Source organism: Lates calcarifer, linkage group LG9, assembly GCF_001640805.2.
Source record: "Lates calcarifer isolate ASB-BC8 linkage group LG9, TLL_Latcal_v3, whole genome shotgun sequence".
NCBI lineage: Eukaryota > Metazoa > Chordata > Actinopteri > Centropomidae > Lates > Lates calcarifer.
In genome coordinates this window covers 18,851,358-18,872,877 of record NC_066841.1, presented here as the reverse complement: position 1 = coordinate 18,872,877, position 21,520 = coordinate 18,851,358, and positions in this window count along the sequence as shown.

Here is a 21,520-nt window from a genome sequence, read left to right as displayed (position 1 = left end):
TTGATGGCTCCAGCTTCTAAACAAGTATGACAGTAAATGAAATATTTGTATAATTTTAGTTTGGAACTGTTACTTTGTTTTTAAACAGTGGAAAAAAGAACCAGACAAAACAACCGCACTTAGGGAATTAACAATTGTTTTTCATTTGATTGCAAAAATGGGAGCATACATGTAAATCAAATGCCAAAACAGATTTCAACTGCTTTCATAATAAATCATCTGTGAGCTGAAGAACCACTTGAGAAAATCAAATGACTAACTAATCAACAATGAATCAATTAATCAGTCATTTGTCTACAGCATAGCAATAATCAATTAATGATTCAACCCAAATCAGAACTGAGCAATAATCAATCAATAAATCAATTAAATCAAGCAATCAATTATCAACAGTTTAGTAATCAGTCATTAAGAAATGTGCAATCAATCATAAGCAGACAAAACACTTGAGAGGCCAGAATCATTTATAAGAATAATAAAAATGCTTAATTCAATTTAAATCAATTTAAAAGGAATAAAACATCACAGTGATATTTACATCAGTTTAAAATGCAATTAGAATGTGAGAAGAGGAAAAGGTAAAATATCACCTTAAGTGTATCACCAGAATTATGTTGTTCAAATCATAGTATACAAAAAAACAAACAAACAAAAAAAAACCATTCGTCGCAGCATAACAACATCTATCAAAATGACTTTTTATTCTCTTTTTATACTTGAGCTGTTCTGGCCAGGAACTCAGCCTGTCCACCCACTCCCCCTCCTAAATGCAATGCAGCTGGCTTATTTCATCTCCTGGTTGAGCTTTGGGGATGAGGGGCCTATTGTTAAACTGACCCCCCCCCCACACACACACACATACACACACCCACTTCACCCCCCCACCCCAGTCACTCAGACTTCACCCACTGCAGCTGAGGGGGACAGTGCAGATGACTGTGTCTTGTACCTTTGCAGAGCAAGTTTCAGACTTGTTGTGAACTTGGTAAAACTCAGGTCAATAAGACGACTAATGCTCGATTAAACTCAGCTGGAGGTGGCCATACATTCCTACTGTATAGGAATGTATGGTACTATATATATATATATATATATATATATATATATATATATATATATACAGTCAGTTAATTCTTCTGAGTTGAATCAATGCTGTGGGTAAGCTGTAGGTACGTACACCTTCCTAGACATGTAACTACATGTTACAGTGACACAGACTGCAACAACTGTGATTGGACCACTTGGTTGGTTCCTACATGTCTCTCTGTGACTGGACAAGCACAAAAAACTCACCTGTCTGCTTCAATCACTTGGCTGTACACACCATCTCCCCCCTATTTCATCTCTTTTCTACATCATAGTAGCTTCAGAAAAGTAACATTTATTAGCTCCAATATGAAGAACATGAGGAAACTCAACACTGGTGGCACAGAAACCCCACTGTCCGCTGGCATTTTGGTGGTGTAATTGCAGAGTGAAACGGGCACACCAGCGCACAAGTATAAATTCTCACATAGGGGCCGCTTGTGAAGGCGACGGTGTAGGCTCCACATCGATCCTGAGCAGAAGCATAAACCAAGCTTTACTTTGAAGCATACCAGGTAGGAGGAACATTTCTCCCACACTCTCATTATTCTTGGTCTGTGTCCCCCCCACCTGTCTAACAGACAATGTCTAATACTTCCTGCATCACAAAGCATACCTGTGTCATGTCACTTTTGAATCAGTTGGTAGTTTGGTTGCAAACACCCTGCAGTCTTTTTAAACATCAGCTCTCCCACTGGTCTCCTTCCTCTCCTCTGTTCTCCCCTTCCTACCCACCACTTCTGTGTCAAATCCAGAGATTTTAAGCTCCTGTGGTTACCTGTCATTACTGCTGACAGGTAAGCAACCTGCAGAAAAATGGGCTGCCACAGGTCAAAATAAGAGAGAAGCCTTGAATGCTCTCCACTGGGCAGGTGTTCAACGCAAACATCATTGTGTAATCTGCAGTCATACAGTAGTGTTAACACCCAGACTCATTTGCATACTGCATATGTGTCTCCCTGTGCAGGGTTGCATAATTATGCCTGGAATGATAGCCATGATTATTTTGCTGAATCTTGAGATCATGATCATGATTATTTATCTATCTTAGGATAATGAACACACACTAATTTTAGGACGTCACTGCACTGCACTATTGTCACAAAATCCACAGTAAGACCGCAACTTTTGTCACACTTTGAAATTTGTACAATGCTAAGCTAAGCTGACCATCCCCCAGCTTCCAACAGACAGCTTTTCATCTACAGTAATTTCCCAGAATGTTGGACCAAACCTGCAAAACTGAATCTAACTAGCTGGACTCATCGATAATAGTAATGTCATCTCAACATGAAGCTAAACGAAATTAGATTTCTTCACATAGAACATGCAGAGTATTTATATTTGCAGGTTGCCTGTGGTTGCCTGCAGCCTAAACAGTGTTTAGGAAAGGCTGCAAAGAGGAGTAATCGCAGCATGACTAAAGCAAACACCTGTGATTGGTCACCTTTAAAAAAATGAATGCTTGATTTGTACCAAAGCAGCCACTGTCATTAAACTTGATTTAAATTGAATGAGTTATATGCTCACCATTCTTAACTGTTCAGCTGTACATAAGGTGCAGTAACGCACAACATATTTCACCATCACCATCATCTTCATTGTAATCATCCCTGTTATCATCATCATCACTGATGCAATCAACAACTTCAACCTCCCATGACCTCTTGCCCTGCGATCAGCAATCTGTCCTCTGCAGAGCCTCGGGGACCCCTGTGTCCTCTCGCCCATATTCCTCCTCCCCCCCACACCCCAAATCACATCTTCACTCACCCCTCTTTTTTGTCCTCCTCTCTCTGCAATCCACCCCTGCTGGCTGCTCAATTCAGCCTCTTTAACCAAGGAACAAACAAACAAAACACCCTGGGGTAATGAGGCCACCTCTGGGGATAGACACAGTGAATGGAGCCTTGCGTATTGATGTGGGATTGACCATTATTGAAGGAAAGGGAATGAAAAGAAGGGAAAAACTGAGATATGGAGAGAGGAGCTCTGATCTGATGGAGTGGATTGAGCTGTCTGCTGCTGGAGTGAAAAAAGGTGACAAGACAAAACCCCGACCAGTGACTCAGGCAATGAGATAACCACCTTTAGACTATTGTGGTCAGAGTGGTGGTCTGGATTTAACTTGGGCTTTCCCACACTATGAACAGGATTCTGTGTGTGGATGGAGGAGTGATCTGACCACAGTGACCCAGGCTGATGGTTCCTTCAGTCGTACACAGCAGGAACAATGAAGCAATATCACAACTGACTGAGTGTGATGATTCATTAGCATATTTAAAAGCATGGTGAATGTGACTTCAGAATTCATAAAAGCAAAACATAAATATAATAATGCAACACTGTGTGACTTGAGCAACAGTGGATCACACCTTTAATTCTTCTCTTGATAAAATGAGTTGTTAAAAAGATGTTAATAAGATAATTCTTACCTTGTTTTCAGTGGCTGATAAAGTAATTCTTCAGTGTTATTCTCTCACTCTTAATGAGAAAGACACATGCCCTTTTTGAAGAGCAGGCAGCAAAGAGGTCAAATACAAAACCACCCACAACTGCACCAACTCTGTGTAAAGATGAACTGAAAAGACTCTAAATATAATCCACAGTTGTAATGAGCTTCTCTAAGAAAATCTATAAAAATGATGTTCCTTTAATCAAACAGAACTGATCAAGTAAATGTTTATTTGAAAAGATAGTACCTCAAGTATTGGTATCCCTTGTTGCCAAGGTAATTAACCTTCTCCTACAATGGATGTTTTTTTTTTTTTCTTTAATTCCTTATGAGCACTTCAGATTCAACCCTCATGGATTAGAGGAGTCATGGTGTTCTTTTTTAGTATGGAGCCTCTAACAGCAAGTACTGTTCTCTTGCTCTGTGTGTTTCTTTCCCTTTTACACTGGAAGGGTGTGCATTGTACAGTTGACTAATGTGGAGAATTTTGGGTTAAACATGACAACACACTTCCGCTGCCTGACACAATAAGGTATAAGTGCTTGGAGCATCTAATTAGTAAAATTGTTTATGTGTTTACATAAAAACACAGGGAATCTTACCTGTAAATCTTGAGATATCATGGTGCAACATTGTCTCCTACAAAATGTGTTTATTTACTACAATGTAGACCAATTAAGTTAAAGGAGTTTAGGACATGTTCAGGCAAATATTAGTACAGCATGAAAAATCTGAGCAGGAACACGCAGAGAGCTGTGATTAAACTAAATAAATAAACACAAAGTGGTCTGCCAAAGAAGTAGAACCTGGCTCAACAATCTGGCAAAGCCATGCTGGCCATCAATGGACTGAATCTCTTGTAGTAATCATGCTTTTGTTACTTATGCTTGCCTAACGTTGATTTCGCCACATCATTAGTTGCTGAGAAGATTTTCTACCATCTAGTAAGTTTGTATTTTCAACATTCTTCTGATAACAAATTGAATGAGCTGCTCCTTCACTGTTCTGGAAGATGGTGATGGTCCTGGATCACATCTGTAATGAAAAGAACTCCAGTTTTGTCATATGCATCAACTTTTAACCCCAGCCTCAGTCGGGAAACCAGTAAAAATGACCATACAGGTCCACCCTCTGATACAACCCATAGGAGTGCACCAGCAGCAGGCATACCAGACATTATGGTAACAATAATAAACATGTGGTTAATGTTGTGGAATGTTTACGGTTTGGTTATGTTTAGGAAAAGGCTGTGTTTTGGGCTAAATTAAATATGTTCTTAAAGGCACTATTGCCAAGTTGCTGCCAAATGTGGTTTCATGATGGGACTGGGTGGTGGTGATGGTCACTTGCTAAGAGCTTCAACCATCATCACATTTACAGAGCAAGAATTTAGAATACACCCTCTGAGCAGTGCTGCCTCTTCAAGGTAGTCAGGGCGCTACAGTGAGTTGCTATCGGAAAGTGATGAGCCAGGCTGGGGCTAGGTAGTTAGCATGCTAAATTCAGCAGAAGAAGTGATAGAACTACAAAAAAAAAAAAAAAGCATTGCATTGATTTTCACTGCTGGAGACAGCTCTTGAAAAGTAAAGGAATGAAGTTTAATGCTGAACTTGCAACTTTTTTTCTAGACTGGTAATGTTACAGTTGCCAATGCTAATGTTGGCTACATAGCTGTTCTGGCACCAATCAGTGTTTATTGTAATGTATTGAGGTACTGTACCTTTAAGAAATTCACTCTCTGTATCCTCCATTTTGTTCTTAAGTCCAGCACAACCAAGGAGTTTGCAGGTAGTTTTTAGTGCAGCACCGCAGAGTCGTTTTTTGTTTGACAGTCATTTAGTTATACATTTCAAAGTGCTGTTAATATGATTTGATGTCATTGTGTTTGCAAGAGAAGCTAACTGGCCGCTGAGCTAATTGCCAGATGCTATTGCTATGGCTGGTTTTGGCTCATTGGATAATTCTGTGGAAGTTACACAATGAACTGTTACTTATCAAGAATCAAGAATCAAAAATTCTTCTATTGTCATTATGCACCACATAACACAATTTTGTTTGGTAGCTTTCGGCATAAGAAAAAGACAGGCAAAGACACCACACTTTAAAATATATAGACAATAAATAAATAAATAAATAAAAGAACAGCTATAGACACACTATATATATGTACATTAAAATAAAAATAAAGTAAGATAAGAATAGAATAAAATAAACAGAATAAAATGTGCAATGCATGTGTAGAGTCATACAGTGAAAATAGTTTGTATGGTAGGAAATTGTGACCTCATTACGCACATTTATCAAAGTCGTATGACATGTTATGTATTCTGCTTGTATTGTACTTGAACCTCAGTAAATGACACTTCTTGTGTGATATCTGTCCAGCTATGCAGTGTGACACATCTGCGAGGGCAGAATAGTAGCACTGGCAAAACTAACAAATATGCTCCTTTAAAGGTTAGAGGACCTTTGTTATCATGGTTACAATGATAAACACTTGTTTAAGGTTGTGGAACGGTCATGGATAAATGAAGCATGTTTGGAAGGCCTTTGTTTTGTTGATCCATTGATCTACTCCAGCGTTCTTCTAACACAGACTTTGTTGGTCTAGTACATCACCTGACCCCCTCCTCTTGCCGCTAGAGGTCACATAACAATAAAACATAGCTATGGGTTGTCATAAGCTGCTGCACAGACATCCTATGCATGGGGTAATTTTTTTTTTTTTTTTTACAATAGGACAGTCTCAATCAGATATTATCAGTGTCATTTTAGTTGAACAAAGAATTATTTCTGTTTATTCCATTTTCAAATCAGGCAATCCACATGAGTTATGAAATGAAATTTACCTAAAACAAGATTTAAACAGCTTTTATTAACTTTGCAGCCAATGATGCTGATAATTGTCACAGCTATCGTTTGTAGAAGGAAATCTCATTATGAGTTTTTTTGTATTATTATCTTTGCTCATCAGTAATCCCAAAAGTGTTGGTGTGTGCACAGTACATTCCCCTGGTGCCTGCAAACCAAATGTAGAATTGTCAGTTTATTAAACCGCATCAAAAAAAGAAGTTCAAAGAATGAACTGATCAGGACCACACGATTCTCTACCTGTTTTTACACTGATATCATGCCCCCTAAAGACAGCATTAATTAGACTCTGGCTGATGGCTTTTTATTGTGTATCATCTCTTCTCTCATCTTTCCTCCTTCTCTTAAAAATATGTTGTGTAATGGAAGAGAACGCTGCTGATAATCACCTTAAATGTGTGAATGAAAAGATGCTATTGTTGTTTTATTTTGTGTAGACACGTCCAATGATAAAAGAAAGAAAATAACAATTACATTATGTTTTTTTTTTCCACTCTGCTAATACCTATAAACCTCAGAGTCGTCCACGACATTGTCGTGCTGTATGGAGAGTATTTGTGACACCGGAGGCCAGGGCCAGAGTGAAGGGCAGCTGCCAATGCTGGAACCTGTGTGACAGTTGTAAATGACTGGCCCGATCGGCTCCTTGTAGTAATTATCTAAATGGGCTCATTCAAAACCTCTTCATTGTGGAATCAGTTAATTAATTAGCTGTTTCACTGACAGGATAATGGTGAGAGCATGCTAAATAGATTAGTCTGGAACTTGATTTATCGTTGCAAGGCACCCCCCCACCCACCCAACTCTGTTTATCACCACCTCTCACCCCCCCTTTTTCTCTCGCTCTCTCTGTGTTTTTCTCTTGTCTTTGTAGCATCTATAACAGCCACCCACCTACTTGCTGAAAATCCCCCAACTCGATACAAAGCTGCTGAGCTGATAAGGCCAAGAAATTTGGAACCACCAATGTTGTGTTGAGAAGAAAGTGATATCTGGCAGAGCAGGTGTTCAGTTTATCCACTATAAGGGAATGTGCAGACAGAGAAACAGGTAAGATGATGCATGTTTCAAATTTCAAAGTCACATTTTGTTGAATTTACAGATCTCTATCGCAAATATTTATCTTGCTAATAGAAGGAACAATGTATCTTATGTTTAACTTCATCTTATCTGGTTTGTTTATGTGTTGTGACACAGATTTGTTTTCTGAAAGTAAAAGGAATGGATATATTTGTTTACTGAGAAAAAAAAAATCAAGTTGATTCCTTTAATATGAAAATACATGTAAAGTGGACCACCATCACACGTGCCCGTTACTTATCCGTCTCCTGTGGACAGGTTTGATATATCTAAACTCCAGCACAGAAAGCTCTCGTAAGTTGCCCCCTGTTCTTCTCTCCCTCTGTGCATCGTGTACAAGTTTTCTGTGCACGCATTATTTTTGTGCAAAGGTTGATGTTAAAGTTGTGCTTTAGTAGTGCATATACTGTACCTGAACAAATTTTCCATTCAACCAGCACAGACTAGTTGACACACAATAAGATTAACCCCTTGTAAGCTGCTGCCATATATTAAAATGAATTTGAACTGTTCATCCATATCTCTCACTGCAGTGTAGCTGTACTATAAATCTTATTCCACTATTTAATGTGATTTATTTAATGTTAGCTTATTCTTCTATTTTTCCCTCTTTTTAAATCCACCTCTTTGTGTATTTCTATATCACATTGTGTGTCTTTGACATCTTATCCTTGTACTTTCTTATGTCTTATGTAAAATATTTCTAATTGTCTTGTTGTTGAAAGGTGCAATACAAATAAAGTTGTCTTTCCTTGCCCTAAGACCAACCCTATAGCTAGACAAGAATGTCAGCGGTGGATGATTCTGTAAAACATCTAGTGTCAATGGTTACATTTTACAATATCTGCATATGGCAGCTGTGTAATGGTTAGAGAGAGGTTGTGCTTTATAGAAAATAAACTACTGTAAAGTAGAGGGTTAGAGGTAGGTGACTAAAAGACTTTGTTGAGGTAAAGGAAAGACTGTGATAACACCTAATTAAAAGGAAAATATTATTGTTCATGTGTGACTGGACTGAAACTCTGGTGACATGAAAGTCAGACTCACCACCACCCAGACCTCTGCCTCGCTAGAAAAAAGGACACTCTACCTCCTGCACTGGCACAGAACATTGGCAGTGGATGTGGTGTGTGTCATGAGGTTTAGAGTGGTCCAATACGAACATCATTCCAGGGATACTGGGACTGATAAGGATGGAGCTTCCTGGGGCATTTGCCCACTTTGCCCAATTGGTAATCCAGCCTCGCAGACTTGACTGGGACATTATTTGGGTGCAAATACACAAACACAGTGAAATAAAAACAACTTTTTCAAAGTCCTATACCCTTTGGTCCCTGTGGCAGTTGTTCAGTTATGTCTTGTTATACACCAAATCTGATCTTTTTCAATATTTTGAGTATTGAAATCCCTCTCTCTTAATCTCTTGTTATTTTGAATGACTGGTTGACCCCACTCATCATATAAAACTGCACCGGTTATATGTTGCAATACCACTGGTCAGAGGTGTGTGTATGGATGTCAGTTAATTTATTCAGCAATCCACAGAACAAGTGTTGTCTGTTGTATTTATTTATTTCTTTGGTGAGCAGGTTGAAGTTGGGTGAACAGAGCCTTTTAATACCACTTTATTTCCCTTAAGCAAGGCACTCAACCTCCAGCAGCTCAGTAGCCTAGAGAGTAGTAATATATCATTTGGAACTGTGTTGCTTGGAAACAGCTTGGGTCCAAGTTTAATTCCCTCAACCATTGACATTAGCCAGTGCTGTAAGAGGCAGTGAACTTAGACACATTCAAAGTATTTATGTTCTAAAATAATGAAAACTTATGATGTGTGTGGTTCATTTTAAGCAAAAACTCTCATATGCAGCTTCCCGCCTTCAAAAATGTGAGAGGAAGAATCTGTCATCACATTATCAATCACACAGTGTAATGCATAATACATTCACCCACTTAATAATAATAAAATAATTTACAACTTCAAATGTTCCCTGTTTTAGTCTTTACGCTGTTCACACCTGCGAATGATAGCTGACAGTGTGCATTAGCCTTTGAAATGAACTGAACCAAGTTCAAATGAATTTAATTTAATTGAACTCAGTGTGCTCAGCAGTCTGATGCAGCATCAGAAATGACAAAATAAGAGTCTTTGCAGTTTAACTACATTTCAATGCATATAAATCCTACACATACACATACTTGGTTTATGGGGGAAAAAAAACAGTGCTATTTATAATTAAATCTGAAATCAGACAGTTGAAGGCACTTGTATTTGAATGACACATTGGGTCAACTCTTGGCCAGCTCTTGTAAAAATCCTCTAAATTAGTCCTGCTAATGTTTTCAGGTGTCAGTTGTGATAAGCACATAGAAATAAAAACACCCACACATCAGATTAGCACAAAGTCACATGAAGCAAATGGAAAAATCAGATGACAAAATGTTCTTCAGTCAGGAAAAGACAGACGTGGGTTGTCAGGGTGGGGTGTTGGGGACGGAGGAAGGTGGGGTGGTGGTGGTGGTGGTGGGGGGGATTATTGAGACACAGAAAGAGAGTGTAAAAAAAGAAGGTGTTATTGAGAGCACTGGAATCACTTGATTAATCAAGAAAGAGAGGCAGAGCTCTCTCCTGCCGATGTCCAATCAAAGCTGGAGCAGCTCTGGGCGCTGCACGGCGGGCCAAATCCTCTTGTTGCTCCACCAGGAGCATGAAAGCCAGGAGGGGAGTCTCCTTTTGTCCACACAAAGGCAACCCTAACGCGCTTTCACTGCGACAAGGAATGGGAGGGCTGTTTTGGGGGGGCTGAAAAACAGCCAACAAGAGGTGCGAATAAGATGCCCATTCATCTCCCGAGCTTTACACTAATTCCCCCGACCGTCTCCCTTTCTTTCCTTCGTCTGCTCCGCCACAAAACAACAAACAGCGAGAGGGAGTGAAAACACTAGGATCTAGGGGGCTTAGAGCAGACGTGTAATCCCTGCCACTTCTGACCCTCCATCGGTGTGTAAGTCCCTGACCTTCCCATTGAGGGGCTGGGATGTGTGACTAAGGGACGGGTGACCCTCCTGCACACACATTTGCACTCATACACAGACCCTATTGCCCCCAACGCAGCCCCTCACTCACACACCCCACACTCCAAGCCTTTCAAAGAGCTGAGCTAAGGAATTCAGGCTTTGGAACACCTCTGTGACGCTGAAAAGAGTGAGTCTGTGAGGAGTCTATAAGTAGGGCCAGGCCTGATCGTGTTTCTTTTCTCCACCATTTAATTCGTCTTTAGAGGCCATCTCGTTAACACGATCTTCCCTCGCTTTTTTCTTACCTCGGTCCCCTCAACGAAAGACCCCCCCTCCCCTCTCCATCTTGCCCAACTTCAAAGGTCCCTGCCAGCCGAGGAAAGAAAGTCACCTCTTTCTTCCATTCAGCCTCCCTCGTCTCTTCTCGCTCCTCTTTTCTTGCCGTGGCTTTCTTTCTCTCCTCTCTCCTCGCTTCTTCCCTAAAGCGGCCGCCGAGAAATCATCTCACTTTCTGCCGATGCTTTGCATTTGAAAAAAGGAGTAATTAGCCAGAGGCCACAAGGAGGGGGGAGACGGAGCTGAGCGAAGGAGGGCGTTGAAGGGAAAAGAGAAGAAGAAGATGCCCCCCCCAACACCCCCCTCCTTGCTCTCTCTCACCGCCATCGAAACCAGAAGCCAGGTCTGCTCTGTTCCTCCACCTACACATGCTGTTACCTACACATCCTCTGCATGTGACATCAGTGGCTGACTTTGCAATGGAAGACAGGCTCTTTTGCACCTGATGTGAGCTGATGACTGAGGGGGCCTAGAACTGGATGGGGGCCCTTTAACATGCCAGAGATTATAGATATTAACAGTTTCAGGGGCCCAATGAACTGATTTTAAAGAAGGTTTTTTTTTTTCCTTGTTTTGCAGCTCAGGTTATTTTTATGCCAGCAATGCTGTTTCTATTTCTTTTCATAAATAAGCAGCAAGGATACATACTGAAAAAAAAAAGTTACATGCCCAGATTATAAGGCACTATTCTGTCCGAACATTGTCAAAAACCAAAATCCTATCACGGTTATCTCAGTTCAGCGTATTTCATTTCAGGACCCAGTGCAGTCCCCTCGGTGTTGCTTCAATTCATTCACTGTGTGACAGTCTATTTCAATAATCTACATGCATATAGCCATAAGGCAGAGATAGGCTCAGCCCAAGCATATCTAAAGGTGCAGTGTAATCCTGTAATATGCAGAGTAGTGAGGAAAATTCATTCTCCCCTCACGCCCATCGGGGTCTTAAGCCCCCTGATGCAGCTGATAGGGATCCGGTGTTATCTCCACAACACAGAACAATTTAACACACTCACCCTGCCGCTCCCACATGCACGCACACACACACACACATACACGCCCACGCATGTAAAACCAGAACTCAGCCCCATGACCACCTTCAGCACATGCACACACACACACACACACATTTGCACACAGCTGCTTCACATCAAAACGAATATTCAAATGCACATACATGGACTCTCTTGTTCACTCCATGTTTCTGTCTCTAAATCACACTAAAGCTGCAGTGCACACACGTGTGTATGCACAAACGAGTTACTTTCTTTGACCCTCTCCTCATCATTTACTCACTTACCTGCAACTCACCAAAGTAAAATGGCACAAAGACAAACAGATTTCCCTACAGATAAAATAACCAGAGACATTTTTTTTTCTAATATGTACTGCCTTCTAAAATTATGTTGAATTAAAAAGAAGGTGAAAGTTTGGTTAAATAACAATCTCTGTTGATTTTATTTTAGCGTGAATGAAAAGACGAGAGGAAACGAGAGAGAAAAGGACAGGGGGAAAGATGAGGCTAGAGGAAACAACAGGACACAGTCAGAAATGAGTGGAGAGAGGAGGAGATGAAACAAGAGGAGAAAAAATGAGAGAACAGGAAAGGAGAGGATGAGAGGAGAAGACGAGAGGAAACATCAAGAGAGGAGGGGAAACAAGAGTGAGTAGGGGAAACAGGAGGACAGGGGACAAGGCCCTAGAGAGCATGAGGGCTTATCCAGAGGAGAAGATCAGGGGACCTGGTTGTTGGTTTAGTCTGGCTCTCTCTGTTTGTATTGTCTGGTTTGGTTGCTGTTGTTTACTCAAGCTTATATCACTGTTTTATCTGGTGAAAAGTTGTCTGCTGCTCTGAATCTGTTTGAATCGTTTTGCTTCGCCTGTCTCAGGCATTTCAAGGATGCCACACTGTGCTGCTCACCAGCTCACGATCTACTATGCAGGTTTATGTTTATTCCAGCAGCTTTACGTTTCAGTGATAATTCTCCCTGCTTGTGCCTAAATCAATATTCTTTCTGTGGTTTGTTTTCTGGAAGCTGACATAACTTGGCACACGAGTGAGGATGAGTGTTGATACTTGGTATGGCGCATATGGGCCGTGGTGTTAATTCTTAGCACTGTAGATCCTGCGGTGTTGATTGTGTCCTGTGTTGACTCTGGAGAAGCGCTGTGTGTTGATTCGGTTGTGTACATCTGCTGTCAGGGCCCCCAGTGGTGGCCTGCTAAACGGGAAGAGCCTGTCTGGCAGGGCAGGGTTGTTTGTCTGCTTCCAAACATATTGATCTCCTGCAGAAGGGAAAACATTAGCGATAGCGCCTGCACAGGCTGGGCTGGAGGTGGGTAAATAGCTTTGTCAGGTCTGGTGAGCCTTCTCTGCCTTGTAGGAAATGAATAGCAGGTGTATTTGCTGAGCGTTTGCAGGAGGGAATCTCCTGCCAGGCTGACAAGGCAGGCAGAACGATGGGATGTCACAGCAGACCCCCCCCCCCCCCCCCTCCCACCTTCCCACCCCTTTTCTGGTCATTAATGTGTGTGTGTAAGTGTGTTTGTCTGTATGTCCCTGCAATGCATTTCATCTCTGGACATTTTTCTTTTGCTTTTCAAAAAAAAAAAAAAAAAAAAAAAAAAAAGATTATTGGTTAAAATAACTAGTTACAAAGTTCATTTCTGATGATTAATTCTATAGATTCAATTCTATTTTCTTATTTTGCCAATTTCTTATTAAAATATTTCAAATTATTCAATTTATAAGCTTGATTGCTCATAATGAATGCTAAAAATCCCAGAGCTTAATTTATTGTCTTTGCACATTATTTCCTTTTAAATACAAACAAACACACATGCAACAGACAGACAGAGAACGAGAAGGAGTCCAGGATATGAATATTTAACAGTAGCCTCTTGCAGCACAGAGCCTGCCAGTCATTGTCAAATAGGACTTAATCTTTTCAATTTCTGGGTGCAAATATTCACACTGGCCACTGTTTGTTGCTCAGATTAATGAGGCTCTCTGCCCATAATCCTCTGCTGCTAATTCAAGTGGCCGCCGGTGCGGTTAGCCAGGGGAGGACGGGATGCTGAGAGCACATACACAGCCGAGATTATTTCTCCCCCACCCCACCTCTCATTGCCTTCTGCCTCCTCCCTTCTTTTTCTGCCCAGCCTGTGCTGAGTCCGGTTCAATTCACAGACAGATCCTCTTCGTTTGTACGCAGCTGACCAACAGAGAAGCTTGTATATGTATATATAAGTAGATTACTGTTTAATTCATCATAATAGATATTTGAAAGGAAAATTAAGGAGGAATGCAGTGAGTTTGACAAGGAAAATACAAATGCATCTGATGATTTGATTAGGATCATAAAATAATTTCTATCATGTTTGTTTACATCTTGTGGTAGGAATTATGTAATCACCATTTTGTCCATGTAACCAATGGTAATCCAGCTGGCTTTTCGCCCAGTCAGCCTTAAAGGAATACATGATAAACCCGTTTCTAAATCATTTTGACAAATATTTCCAATGATGGAAAATTGTTTCTCAATTATAGTACTTTCATTGAAAAGCCACATTGAACATTTTTGGCATTCAGTTGAGGGAAACAACCTCTGAATAGCTGATTTAAGAGCATTTTTTTTCTCTCTCTGTCTCTCTTTCACAGAGAATTGTTTTTGTTGAGTCTGTGTTGATAGATGTGATAAATATGTTCTTTCAGCTTACTTTTGCATTTGAGCAAATTTGTTTGTCCTTCTACAATTAATATTGATATTTAAATAGATAATAAATAATAAATCAATCTACAGTTTTTAATGTTGAAATATTTAATTCAAAGGTAGCTTAACTAGACTAAATTATGTGATTTCCACCAGAGTCAAAAGCAGAGATAGCAGTTCTGCTACTGTTAAGCGAGGCTATTTACCTTTAGCATGACTACTCATTTTTAGCCATGCTAGTGGGTGGTCCATCCACCTTGGTCCTGACTGAACTTTTGGATGGATTGCCATGAATTTCTATACACATATTCAGGGTTTAGCACCACCATCGGGTCATCTTATCTGTCTGTCTTATACCTCAGTTGTAGGCCTACTTTGTTGGTTATTTAGTGCTAATTATAAAGTGATAGCATGCTAACATGACCTCACCAAGATAATGAAAATGGTATACCACATACCTGCTAAACATCAACATGCTGGTATTATCACTGTGAGCAATATTAGCATGCTAGCATTTAGCTAAAAAGTACAGCTGTTGTGCCTACGTACTCAGAGCTGCTAACATGACGGCAGACTTTAGTTCAATTACGGATTACAGATACACCTCAGGAAAAAAGTACATTTTGTTTTAGCTACAATTAGAAATGAAAATTTCCTCAGCTAGCTTGAACTTGGTATGGTTCTCTTGGTTTTGCTGTCTTGTTAAATGTCTCTCTGGCCGAAAAAGTTCCAGACAGATGACCAACCCAGAGTATTCTTAATACAGTCTTAATGCAAATTTTTACTCGTTTACTCTGCAAATTTGACTTCTTGTTTTCACAGAAATTGGGCTATACACTTGCATGGTATACTAAATGTCATTATGTCAAAACAGGTGTCAAAAGGTCAGATTCTGGTCTGAACTTAATTTTGCCCACACGAGTAGTTCCTTTTTTGTGCTTTGTAAGGCAGAGCACTATGATGAATGTTTATTTTACTATGATTTTTCACAGGCAATGTCTTGCCATAAGGTATACAGTATTAAAACACAATGATTCTGCCCTCCACTGTGGTTCATGCCGAAAATGTCTGTCATTTGCTGATCCTGCCATGGGCAGTCCAGATAGCCAGCTGACCCTCCTGATCCTTCCTCAAGGTGGCTGAGATGAGGTCAAAGGTTGATGTTACACACACTCCTCACTCCTACTACCTCAGAGGTGTAAAACATTCTCTCAGTCATCTGCCTCCACCTCTGTATTCCCTCTGTTTTTTCCCCAGGAAATGCCATCCTCCTCTCCTCTCCTCTCCTGGTTACTAACCAGAGCTCTTTAACTAAAAGCACCTTCAATCCATTGCTTGGTCCATTAGTGCTGCCAGATGGGGGAGGCTGGGTCCTGGCGGCTGTGTGTGACCCTACTCTGATTAATAGAGTAGGTGAGGGCAAAGGTGCAATGCACACCCCCATTCATTACCTCATTAGGATGGCCCACACTGAAAGGTGATCTCCCTCATTATATCTCAATGACAAGGGCTGAACTCAACACAGTGTGAGCCATCCAGTCAGGCTTTTACTCCACACAACTACCCAGATCCCATCCACCTGTCTTTTTACACCATTCCACATAAAGTAACACCACTTTACCCAGCAGCTGACTGCAGGAAAGAAATTCAACCTGATCAACAGTTATGCACTGTGACTTGTGACTGCTGACCTGGAGCTGAATAATGCTCTAATTATCTATTCACAAGTAGTATGTAGGCTACAGCATCAAATGTGTGTGTGTATTTGTCTACGTGTACACCAAATCACATGTGATTTGGTGCTCACAGGGTGAAGGGTGACTCTGGTTGTTTGAATTAGTCCTTTATTCTGGGTAATTGAGAAGGGTATATTTGTGAGTTGAGATTCCTGCCATGTTTGTTTTCGCTGATAATAGCTTCCCATTCTGCCTGTCCTTCTAATCAGAACACATTTATTCATACCAGTGCCGATTCCTGTTGAGCAAAAGCGCTTCACACAAAAATAATTCCATGCACATCTTTCAAAATAAGCTATTTATTCAAGACAAATTTGAAAGGGAAAGTGTGGGAGGAAAAAGAAAAATGTTATGTTTGTGCCTAAAAACATCCAACTTGGAATTTTAAGACTAAAAATACAAAGAAATCACTGAAAAAAATATGTAAAGTTTCTTCATACACAGGTATATGAATTCAGCATGTTGTTTGTACCAATTGGCTTAGTGAGTTATTTCTCTTTTGTTGTTTTAAAGGACACAGGTGGCAATATTCAATATTTTTCTTCTTTTCAGAACAAATGAAAGGTCCAGAACCAGCAATGAATGGATCCAACCATGTCTCCTAGAAATTAGGTTTCCATACAGCAGCTAAATGGCAACAGCACATACATGTTGTAGGAAATGTAATCGCTGGCTACAGTATGTTCATAGGCAATGTATTTTTTTGCATGAATGAATAGCTAGATTATTAGCTAGATTAGATATCAGCAGCAGAGTCATATATCTACATCTATCTACACTATATATATATATATATATAATATATATAATATATATATAATATATATATATATATATAAGAGAGAGAGAGAGAGCTCTGAAACTCTCTACACTTTTGTTGTTCACTTGTGCAACATTTTGTACTAATCTCACAACATGCTTATGTAATTCAGCGTGTGTATGAGTGGACAGAAGATTTGAACTTGACTATCTGCTGTTTCATTTGACACAACTATGTCTTAACTTTTCATGTGAACAACTGAAACACTGTCTTTCAGGAGAGACTGTTAAAACGTATGTGCTGTTATCCACGTATCCAAGATTCATTTCCATTGACACTACAAACAACAAAGAGAGAGCATGACACTGCTGGGAGGAGGCTATGACGGCAGGTTTTTCCACCCCTGAATGACTGTAACAATTCTTAGAAGTGGTTGGATGACACATTTAATGCTAAAGCATACTCAGCCCTCCATTGCAATGCTAGCTTTGTTCTTTCAATGGAATTTGCTGACATTAAGTAAAATATAGAATAACACCAATGTTATCTTCTAAAGCGGGCCACCATAACCTTTAGTAGAGAAAAGCCATAATGCCTACAAGTGATGTAAGTTACACAGCAAGTGCTGGTGTGATGCTAACATCAGCCATCATAAGCCACTTGTACACAGCCTTTTCAAGGTGGGAATATTACGCCATTATTCCACCTCACTGTTTTGTATAAAAGGTACGGAAGTGGGATGGGTGGACATTATCGTCCCACCTTTAAGCCAGCAGCACAGGTAGTCATAGAGTCGAATTGACCTCTGTGCAAAAGGGAGAGGGGAGAGCCGGCATGGCGGAACAGACACCAAATGACACCAAGGCATGCTGTATAAAAACACACACCAGGGCAGCATTACCATCACCTTCATGTGGTCCTGTGTAAACAAGCAGAGGCAGTGAAACTGTGGGTCTTCTCAAGGCCTTCTTTACTGCTTATGAACTCATGTTTTTTTTTTTAGTTCAAAGATAAAGTATGTGTCATTTCTTCTTTTTTCTATATTGTTTTAACTTTATATAATTAGATGTGTTCATTTTTTGAAGCACCAGCAGAGAAAGGTAGATTTATGTGATTGATGTGGTCTCAAATGATGTGTGTTTGATATCTGTGCACGTGTGTATGTACATGCCTACATGCATATGGGTGCATACATGCTTGAATGTAACTGAGGCCCTGAATATTTATATATTTGTGAGCTATGGGTTGGCTGCCTCCTGTGGGATAGAGGTGTTGGTGGTGCTGAGCATGAGGAGACGAGAGCAGGGGAAGATAGAGGGGAAAGAGAGAGTCCCTCAGGCGTGTCCGGGCTCTGATGGCTCCCCTGACAACCTCCTCTGTAATGGTCTCCCTCTCTCTCTGAGTGCTGTGAAATTGCAGGCCGGCGCTCTACAGCTGAGGACTCAGAGGAGACAAACGGCCTTTTAATTCAGAGCGCAGAGAGGTGACGGAGAGGGAGGCCCTAAGGGAGGGCTACCAATCAGACATCCATCATACTAACCTCTCCCTTGGGACTGGCCCTGCCAAGGAGGGGCCCTGGAGGTGGTCTTGAGCGTACATATGTGTGAACGGGTATGCGTGTGTGCGCGTCTTTGGGGTTGGGGTGACACTGCATGCATGGAATGGCGGCTGCAGGGGAGGGAGGAGGAGAAGGGAGGAACCGGGCTGCTCAGGTGTCCGGGCTGACACGGTGCAGAGTGGAAGGGAGTGGAACAGTGAGGGTAGGAGGGAGAATTTAGGGTGTGGGGGTATTTTTTTTTTTCCCCTTGATGTCTCGCATTTATCTATGCACTGTTTTTTTAGACTTGTATTTCTATCCATCCTTTCTTCTTTTCCCTTTCCGACTCCATTTCAGCTCACAGTGCACAGCAACTGCAGTAAACACCACACTGTTTTTAAAAACATTTTCTGAAGAAGACTGAATTATGGAAAACATTAACCTTTATTTCTGTCATCCTGAGTGTACATGTTCTGTAGGAGCTTGAACTGAGGGGACACCTAGAGTTCAGGGTTTGTGGACATTGCTCGCAGTGTTTAAATGATTCCTTTTACTCTCTGTGCATTGCAAACTAAAAAGATTGAGAGAGAGACAGAGATGTGAGGCTACAGAGATATTTCATGAAGGCCTCTTAGCAAAGAAAGGGGGCTGATGCTTAAACCACTTCAAATGTTGGTCCTTGAAAAATATGCGTTGTGATGACCTGTATGCATGTGTAAACAGATGTGGCATTCAAACCTATCTTCCAAAATAAGTAAATAAACGAGTCGTGTTTTAAGTAATTTCTAAAATGGTTCATCAACATTATTCATACATGATCTGGAAATCATCTGTGAATCCTCTTGTGTAACTTTGACTCGGCTCAAAGGCTAATCTTTATTTCATGCGGTGAATAACAACAATCCATCCTTCAGTGCTTCAATCTATGTGAAGGCTTCTCTGATATGCTTTATGAATGGGCAAAAGACTTTACTAAAAGATTTTACTACTGAATGTATTGAAACTTAAAATAAATCCCTGGGTATGGGTAATTGAGCTTCACTTTTGGATTCTATAAAATTCAAAGAATTTCTAATGTTTTATTCATTCTTTGTTTTCAGTAGTGTTGATGGAGTGACTCTTAGGTTGCTTCAAAAAAAGACAAATCTGTATTTAACCATTAGATCAATTATATGGCTTTGTGTTCCTTGTATGATGCAGCGAAAAAAAAAAAAAACACAAATAAAGAATCAAACAAATGCATTTATGACAACATATTGTGAGCTAAGCAAGGGTCTTTAATAGACATGTTTCTTGATAAATTTTGGATTATTACCTCAGTGTCTTTTAACCTACTCTAATCAGTCTGTTCATGTCTTACAATATTGCTCATTCAATTGTGTGTCCTGTTTTGCTCTGTCTTAGAAACTGTCTTACCTTATGTAGACTCTGCATGAGGACTAGACCCAGGTAACCTTTAAGTTTTCATGAGAATGTATTTCAAGCCTCTGCAGTATGATCTGAAAAACATCATATGAGGCACAAAGGGGAAGTAAAGATATAAAGTCCTTGAAGAAAAAGGACTAAAAAATGTTTTGTATGAGCAAAAAAAAAAAAAAATGTTTCTATAGGAGGATGAACTGGCATGTCAGTTTATGAAATCATTGGTTTAAAGTAATGGTTTAGCCAAACTTTTAAACTACCAGAATCCATTTAATATGTGCATGGTGTCTATACAATAGGGCATAAGCTACATGACCATGTAATGTGGTCCACCCATTGAAAAGAGAAAAGTCTGTTGCTGTCCTTGGTGCTTTCTGCCTTTGGTACCATGGACAGCTCCCTTATGTTTCTCCACAGGTGAGTGTCTTGTTCTCTGGGTGGCGTTCGGTGTGCACAGGAGAGCAGAGTGAAGCAAAAGCAAACACAGCTTTTTATTCCTTTGCACAATGTGATGTGGCTACATTCAAACAAGAGGTGACTGGGCGCATTTGCCTCACATGCTCTTTTTCCCACCGTAGGTTTTTTGTCTGCCCCTCCTGAATCCCCCTCTTTTTTTGTCTCTCTCTCTCGTTTTACAGGCTAAGGAGCGCAGTGTTAGGAGCTGGGATAATTGGGGGAAACTCATTCAGCCTTGTCTCTACAAAGGCCTGAAATACCCAGGTTAAACCCTTGCTACCTGGAGCATAAATCCACACTTAGCATCTGGGGCAGGAAAAATGCTAATAACACCCACAGTAGTGCCACAGCTGAGAAGTGGGGTCCTCTTTGAATGGTTCTATGCACCAGCAACGAAACAGTTTAGGATGTCAAAAACAGGATACATGAATATCCAACAGGCAATGTTTGGAGAGGAAAGAAAGAAAGAATGAACGAAAGAACGATAGAAAGAAAGAAGGAAAAAGAAAGAAAGCAAAGGACATGCATTGGGTTCAGGTGGTAGCATAGGTTAGCCAAGGTGATAGTTGGAAATCCTGGCTCCTACATGTAAAAGTGCCCTTGATCAAGACAAGGACACTCTTGGGTTCAGCAGTCGTTGGTGCATTGAGGTTGAGAAAGCATATACACATATGTGTGTGTGTGTGTGTGTGTGTCAGATTGTTTAAAGTGTTGTAATTAAAAAGGATTCCTTTGTATATTCTTTAAATACAGAGATGGAAAATAATGTACTGATGTGTTAAACCAAATGTAACCCATTTTAGTGTGAAGATAGATAGATAGATAGATAGATAGATAGATAGATAGATAGTAATATTGACATTTAAAATGTTTCAACTCAGCCTAAAGTTTTCTTGCCTTCATCTGTTAAGACTAACAGTCCTGCTGTTTCTCTGTTCCTCTCTGAATGTTGTCGCTTATAATGGTGTAAAATGAGTCAAATTCTCCACCTGATGTCATTCAAATGAATCGCCATTAACGTAGAGAGAAAATGATTAAACAAGCCTCTCCCCTT